The following is an 8,988-nucleotide window of genomic DNA, read 5'->3' on the forward strand; positions in this document are numbered from 1 at the left end:
CAGTAGTTTCAGGGAGGGACCTACTATTACTAGATGTGGTCTCTCTCAAATTGGCCACTGGGGGGCACTATTAAGATGAAATAGCTGTTTCTCAGGAACCAAAATCCAATTGAGCTGAAATTTGGTGTGCTAATCTGCTAATCTGTAACTGGATGTTTAATTATCACTGAATTGCATCAAAAACACAGCTGCTTTCAGCCAATCAGTATTGAAAACTAGCATTGAGCTATCATCACAAAACTGATCTCTTTACGGTTCTATTCATCTTGGCAAGAATAGGCCTTGGTCCCCACAGATAGGCACTTGTGGTTATATTTATTATTATTATTATTATTATTATTATTATTATTATTATTATTATTGCTACTGCTACTGCTACTACTACATAATTAACATTGCCTTGTGGCAAAATTTATATATAGCATCTTTCTGCAAGTGATTACATCATTTTATTTTGAGTTTCCCGATATAATTTTCACAGCTAAAATTTTGCTTAACAGTACCACATAAGTGTGCAGTGCTGACAAGAAGAGTGGGCCAAAATTCGACCACAGCGCTGTGAAAGACTGATCTCCATTTATCGGAAGCATTTGGTTGCAGTTATTGCTGCTAAAGGTTGCACAACCAGATTGTACGTTTAAGGGGGCAATTAGATTTTCACATGGGTGATGGGTGTAGGATAACTTTTTGTGCTTTAAAAAAACTGTATTGTGTGTTTACTCAGGTTCCCTTTGTTTTATGTTGTATTTAATTTGAAGATCTAAAACGATTTAGTATTAAAGATACACAAAAAATGAGAAATCAGGCAAAAACTGAGGCAAATACTTTTTCACAGCACTGTGCCTCATTTTTCTATGACTTTAGGTAAGATCAAGGCACCAAAACATCCCAGTTTAGCATAACACTCTATGTAATTTGAACCCTCCGATCTGTACCTTTATCTAAGAGAAATGGTATTTAATAAAAAGTCTGACTAAACAAATATGCTAGCAGCCTATAGACCTAAAGACTGAGACTTTGTCCCAAACATTAGCAGAAACGGTATTCCATAGCTGTTGGAAAAATCTGAGCAGACATGGTAGATCATAATAGACTAAAAGTGCACACATACATTATGGTCATAACACAGATATTAAGACCATTCAGTGCTTTGTAGGTTTTTGGTAGCCAATTTTACTGGATAAAAGTGTGGATAAAATAGGGGTATAAAATAGGGGTACAGTACCATGGTCAAACTTTCTACATTACATTCAAACAAGAGACTGGCATCAGTAATCACACCACTCTTTTTCACTGCTTCACAGGATGTAACTGAAATATCACAAGTTACTTGATAGTACTTTTATTGAAGAAATGGCTTCATATATAATTTGGTGTACCATACATATGCAACAATGAATTTATGAACAGATCAGAAGGGAATAGTGTCCATCCATATTCATTCCATGGAATCTTGATAGGTGAATAGCATTAACTACTGCCCTTTCCTGCAACACACATTTTCCCTTGGTGATAAGTTTATACAACCACAAAAACACATGTGAGTTGGGAGTAGTATGATAATCATGTTATTATGAACACTAATAAATTGTAAGTTGGGACAGGTATATTTTGATAGTCATCAAGGTAGTGTTAATAGTGCTATAGCTACCTATCAAAGTTACACTTCTACAGAGCAAAATTTGTAGCTATCTAAGCTATCTATGCTATTACTCTATTGACATTTAATCTTAGGACACTTATCAATCTGACTTTTGTAGAGAATGTATGAAATACTGAAAACAGCTATTGGTGGGTATACTTTTATTATATAAATATTTAGACTAAGAGTAACACAGGTTGGTGCCACTCAGTGACTATGAGCCTCTCAGTAATCGCCATATAAATCTCTAGAAGCTACATGTGTTCCCTCAGCCAGAGGATAAAATTGATAAGGCTCTGATTTGGACAAGTAAACATTTGATCCTCTTTGAAACAGTGCCTATTAATAAAGTTGATGTACTTGAACAAAACCACAAGGAAAATTGGCTTTTTCAATCATTTATTCAACAGAAATAGCAATAGATGTGATATTCTTCTGTGGAAAAAGTTGCAAAAAAGTCTTTCAGTTGCAAGATGTTTGAGGATTTTCTTGTATGTAGTGCCCGTTTCAAATACTTCCCCCCCCCCCCAACATTTCAAATCTGGGCTTTGATTAGGCCATTCCACGACCCTCCATCTCTTCTATTTGAGCCATACCTTGGTGGATTTGCTAGTGTGCTTAGGATCATTATCCTGTTCAAAAGTACACTTTCAGTTCAACTTCAACTTTCGGACAGATGGCCTCACATTATCTTCAAGTACTCTTTGATATGATGCAGAATTCGTAGTTGAGTCAACGAATGCAAACTCTCCAGTCCCTGAGGCAGCAAAGCAACCCCAAACTTGAACATTTCCACCACTGTGCTTCACAGTTGGTATGACGTGCTTCTCCTGAAAAGCTGCCTATAGTCTGCGCCAAACATGTCTGCTGTTATTGTGCCCAACCATCTCTATTTTTGATTCCTCTGCCCAGAGTACATTATTCCAAAAGGCCAGGTTTTTGCCTATATGCTAATTGGCAAACTGTAGTCTTGCAAAGGCTTTTTCCTGGCATGCCTCCCATGCAGGTCAAATTTGTGCAGTCTCTTTCTGATTGTAGACGCATGCACTTTGACACCAAAAGTTACAAGACTTACTAACAGATACTGTGATGAAATTTTGGGGTTCTTGGAGACTTATTTTTGCATCAGATGGTCTGCTCTTCGGATGAATTTGCTATGACAGCCAGTCTTGGACTAAATATCACGTTGAATTCCCATATAGACCTAAATAAGAACCCAAATCCTGTAGTAACAATCCTGTAAAAAATAAAATCCTGCAGAAGTGTGATATGGCATATGGACTGCTTTATCCATTTAATTACTAATGTTGACCCTCCCTCTTACCCACCCCATTACCAAGTCACACTCCTTGCCCCCACCTACAACCACACGCACACACACACACACACACACACACACACACATTTGTGACCCACCACCTAAAGTGCAGAGAGGAGAGAGCTAATAAAAATCTCTGGTGTAAGTATTTTTCAAGATCATCTGATCTTCTGCACATTCATTGGCATCCAGAATTATTGCCACTTATTGGCAAAAATGTTTGTATAAATTAAATATTATTTCAAATGAAACTATTTATCCAAAAAATATTCTGTAATACCCACTGTACAATATGGCAGTAGATAATTGATATTTTGGAGCTGTTTTGTGGCTGGCGTTTCAGTGGTTCTTGTAAAGATGACATTATGAATTCTATTAAGTAGCAGGATATTTAATCCCAAATCCTGGTTGTCCCTGCCAGGAGGTACAGACTTATAAGAGATATATCTTTAAACAAGATAATGATCCAAACATACTTCCTAATCAACCCAGAAATGGTTAAAGTAACCCAAAATCAATTTTTACAATGACCAGCTCAGTCTTCAGATTTGAAACCTACTATAACATTGTGGTTTCAATTGAAGAAGGAAAACCACATTCACAAAAATAAGAATATAAAGGAGCCTAAAACGTTCTGCATGAAGTGAACCAAGATGCCCCTACAAGTGTCTCCAACCTTGCTAAACATTACAGGAAGAGACTCAGTGTTACTCTCTTCAGGGCACTCTCTTCATTATATTATGAAATATATTATTATTATTATTATAATATTATTATGACGTATACAACTTATTGCATGTCCCATTCTTTTTACAGCTTTATTTATTTATTTATTTTGCTAATTTTTGTTCATTTTCTTGAACAGCACCAGTAATTCTGGAGGTCACTGTATGTAATTGTCAGTTGTCATATCTTGCTTCTCACGGTCTTGATCCCTATCTTGCATCTATTAAATCTATGAAATAGTAATTTTTTAGGAATAATATAATGAATTCGTTGAGTGAAGATTATTTGGTTACTTATTTTGGAGTGTTAGAGAAATGCAAATAGCACAGGGACTCACAAACTCCTCAAGGGCATAGGTTTAATTTTGACATTGGTGGGGACATAAAAGCAGTCCAAAGAGACATGTGCCTGCTCAAAGCTATCATTTCAAAGACACATGGATGAACCATGCAGTACATCAGCCTAACATCCATCCATCTTCTACCGCTTACTCCTTTTCAGGGTCACGGGGAACCTGGAGCCTATCCCAGGCAGCATCGGGCACAAGGTGGGGTACTCCCTGGACAGGGTGCCAGTCCATCGCAGGGCACAATCACATACACACTCACACACCCATTCATACACTACGGACACTTTTAGACACGCCAATCAGCCTACCATCCATGTCTTTGGACTGGGGGAGGAAACCGGAGTACCCGGAGGAAACCCCCGCAGCACGGGAAGAACATGCAAACTCCGCACACACATGGCCCCAGCGGGACTCATCAGCCTAACATTTGTCACAATAATGAATCTCACTACTAACATATCACCATGTCATTGTTCGATCTCACCTGTGACTGCCTCTCCAGCTGCCTCTCTTCCTGCTCTGTCGAGATACTACCAGGCAGGATTACTTCTGTCACCTGACCTGACAAAATAACACATTGATGCATGTCACATCTATATTGCTATATATGGCTTAGTTACATATTATTATTAGCATTATTGTTGACCTATACATTAGAAATTGAGAAAATATTTTAAGTGATTTACACTTTAACTTGTTGTAAAGTAGCTCGTCCGCTCATATGTGCATGTGCGTGTGCGTGTGCGTGAGTGTTTGGCAGTTAGGCTAATTTGGTGATATGCTGAGTCAGGATGGTGGCATTAGGAGTTACAAGTCAAAGTATACACACACACACACACACACACACACACACACACAAACTAATGTTTAGGCTTGCCACTCATCCCGTTGACACGGGTTCGTCACACATTGAAAAAATGCACTGTCCCCGAATCAATATGAGACGCGATTGATTTGTCCTGTATTTTCGTGTACAGAACAGAACTGTTGGTATAATGATGGTGTCTTCCTCACGTGACGGTAGCCTGCACGATGCGTATCTAGTTAAGGGAGCTTTAGCGCTTCATACAACTGGATGTAGCTACAGCCTCTCACACGTTAGCAAGAAACGGCAAAGCCAATCCTATTAGCGACATGGGTTAGGGAGGCGTAGTAGAGAATGAGATCTGTTTGAGTACCACAAATTGTGCTGCTGCCTGTCTTGGCCAGGGCACTCTTGTAAAAGAGAATCTTAATCTCAATGAGACTTTTCCTGTTTCAATAAAGGTTGAATAAAAAATACAATAAAAACCACAAGACACTGACGGACAACAGTGGTTTTATATATATATATATATATATATATATATATATATATATATATATATATATATATATATATATAATGTACATGTACATGTATTTTAATTGTTTAATCAAAATTATTGCTAGGGACAATTCAGTAGTCTCTGGATATTGGTAGGGGCATGTCCCTATTAAATTCGATGCCCCTGTATGAATAAACATCAGCCATGTGTCTGTATAATATTTTTGTTTTATTTGTTTAATTTGTCTACTTTTAGGATTGGTGTGAAAACCTGATGATGTTTTAGGTCATATTTATGCAGATATATATAGAAAATTCTGTACAAACTTTCAAGCACCACTGTAACTACTGTGTAAGCTGGTTACTTTGTTGTTCTGTATGGCCCCATTCAGACATGCTATTAACACCCATTTTGGGTGATCCATTCATAAGTAGACAGCACTAAATTAACCAGGTCAAATGTGCCATGTGAAATGATGATTCCGGGCTGGTTACAGCTATGCAGACCCAGAAGTATAAACCCAGCCTGAGACCACTTTGGTTTTCTTTTGGTTTCAGTGAAATACATGAAACACCAATTAATTAGAAAATGAGGCAAAGTAACAGTACAAGTCAAGATTTTATACACCAATTTGAGTGCCTGTTGTTTTAAAAGGAAATTGCATCTGACATCTGCAGTGCCCTCCACTAATATTGGCACCCTTGGTAAATATGAGCAAAGAAGGCTGTGAAAATTGTCTTTATTGTTTAACCTTTTGATCTTTTTTCAACTAATTCACAAAAATACTCTGCACCCATGGATATTAAACAACTGCAAACACAACACAGGATTATCCAAAAAAATATATTTGTTAAATATAGGTGTGCAACAATTATTGGCACCCTTTTAGTCAATACTTTGTGCTACCTCCCTTTGCCAAGATAACAGCTCTGCGTCTTCTCCTATAATGCCTGATGAGGTTAGAGAATACATGGCAAGGGATCTGTGACCATACCTCCATAGAGAATCTCTCCAGATCCTTACAATTTCAAGGTCCATTCTGGTAGAATCTCATCTTCAGTTCACCCCACAAGTTTAAAGTCAGGGGACTGGGATGGCCATGGCAAGACCTTGATTTTGTGGTCAGTAAACCATTTTTCACAGCCTTCTTTGCTCATATTTACCAATGGTGCCAATATTAGTGGAGGGCACTGTAGAAAGTGTTGCTTTTGGTTTTCACATATCAGGTCTTCAATGGCAGATTTGTCAACTAACAGTAGCGATCACTGAAGGCGCATTCAAGACAAATGAAAATCCCAAATGTGAGTGGTTTTCTGTCTTGACAATTTGTTATTGTATCACTCAAGACACATGTTATTACTAAGACTGAACAGGGCCTATGATAGTGGATTGCCATTCTAAAGCATGGTTTCCCACCTTCTTTATAACTTGATTTATCTCAGTGCAGATCTTTTTTTTTCTTTAAAGATGAAAGAAGGTCAAAATGCAGTCTATTTACACATAATGAGAACGTTACTACATAACCTGTGAGGCAAATGGGATGCACAATTAGTAGTGTGTGCTTCTCCCTGTCTGCTTAAGCATGTGATATTTTTTTTTATTTTTATTTATGGAAAATAAACTTTATGGAACTTCTGAAGGTCACTGATATTGTCTGAAGGATACAGATATTGTAGATAGTGTTAGTTGCAGTCTCTTTTAATCTGTGTCATATATGTGGAACTGTAAATAGATGAAAAAAAATGAAGATGAAGAACAGAAAAGAACAGAAAAGTGTTAATTGGACTAAAGTCTTCAACACAGTATTTATGTACATATGTTTTCAAACTGTATGATTATTAATAATTGATAAATGTCCAGGTAGCCTCAACTGCAAGTAAAAATGGTGGAAAGAGAATGTGCTAACATTTAACATCTGATGGTTATCATGTCTTTTTTTCCCTGGAAAATTTTGTATTTCTGGTAATAGTAGCTATGTGTACTTAGAAATTAACAGTTAGCGCTTCAAAAATAACAATATTAATGATCACTAAACAAGGTCAACCTACAGTTAGCATGAGTGCGTATATATAGATAAATGTATAAATAGGAGTAATGTATAGTCATTAGTGTAATATCAATACTGATTTTAATTCATGTTCAAATTTGTTATTTATTTTAACAAAATAAGTCTGGTGGGGTGTTTTTGATCTGGATTTACAACTTCTCATTATTGGTAGCAGAAAAGATAGTATGATATATGGAATTAAGTTAAGAGTAAACATAAATTTGATTGTTTACAAAAGCAGACTTTGACATTCTTAATTAGCAGATTTACAATATACAGTGTAGACAGTGGATACCCTATGCTATACTTATCCTTGGCTGACAAACAGGGATTTCTTTCACAATCAAAACATAATAAAGAGGAAAAAAATAAATAGAATGCATAGAAACAAAACATTTTCACAGATAGAACAAAACATAATATGTTGTAAACAAAACATACTTCTTCATAAACAGTAGGGAAAATAAACAAAATGATAGCTGTTCAAATGTTTGTATCTTTCTTTCTAAATGTGATATAAATACTCTTTATTAACTTGTTTTCATGCTTCCATCATCTTTCATATCCTCTGATCTGCTTTATGATCAAAAATTTGAAATATGAAAAAAATTAAAGACGAAAATGTAACTGAATAACACAGATGACATTTGTGATAAAAACAAAACCTTAATAGTGGTGGTTGACCTCAATATTTTTAAATAATAAATCATTTTTAAAATAAAACATTTTTAAAATCACATAGTGTGAGCCATACCTTTCACATCATGCTTCCAAGTGCACACATACCTTTGTTAGATTCATAAACTTTTGCCTGTGTGTCTCTCTCTCTCTGTGTGTGTGTGTGTGTGTGTGTGTGTGTGTGTTTGTGTATGTGTGTGTGTGTGTGTCTGTGTCAGTGTGTAACATTGTACATAAAAACATTAAGTCAGGTGTTTCCAAACAATTTACCATGTATCTGCAACATCAGCTGATTAGAAAAACTGTGATAGAGGTATAGCATGAGAGTATCTATTAAATAGTCTTTTGCTATTAAATAAAAACATCTATACTGTGACTGATCTTACTTCATTTTTTTTAGTCCAGTCAGCTCTGTTTTGCATAACCTCTCAGTAGGAGGGAATATTGTCCAATTTCCAAGATTACATCCCATTTTTGCACGTTTTTTAAAATTGAATTGATGGTTAAAAAAATGAAAAGAAAAGAAAGGGGGAAAAGCTATACAGGTATATTTTCTGTATACCTCTCCTGTTGTTTGCTGCTAGCAAGCAGCAAAACACCTCTCCCCTCTCTCGCCTAGAAATTAAGTGGTTAATCTGCATGAAACAGACACATCAGAAACTCAAAGATATTGCTAGACTTTTGTCCCTTCCTTTTGAAATCTGGCCTACACAGTATTTATTAAAAATTTACTAAACATGAGTTCACATTCTAAAAAAACAAAAACATTTTGCTTCTAGAAAGCCTTAAAATACCCAACAAGTTTAACCTTATGTACTATATAATATATAAAACACTTATCAATGCTAAAAAGTACCTAAGGAAATGTTCCCATCAGATGTAGTGGTAAAGAGAAACATGGGGAGTTGATTATCAAACTTG

This window comes from Ictalurus furcatus, chromosome 8 (assembly GCF_023375685.1).
Source record: "Ictalurus furcatus strain D&B chromosome 8, Billie_1.0, whole genome shotgun sequence".
Classification (NCBI taxonomy): Eukaryota; Metazoa; Chordata; class Actinopteri; order Siluriformes; family Ictaluridae; genus Ictalurus; species Ictalurus furcatus.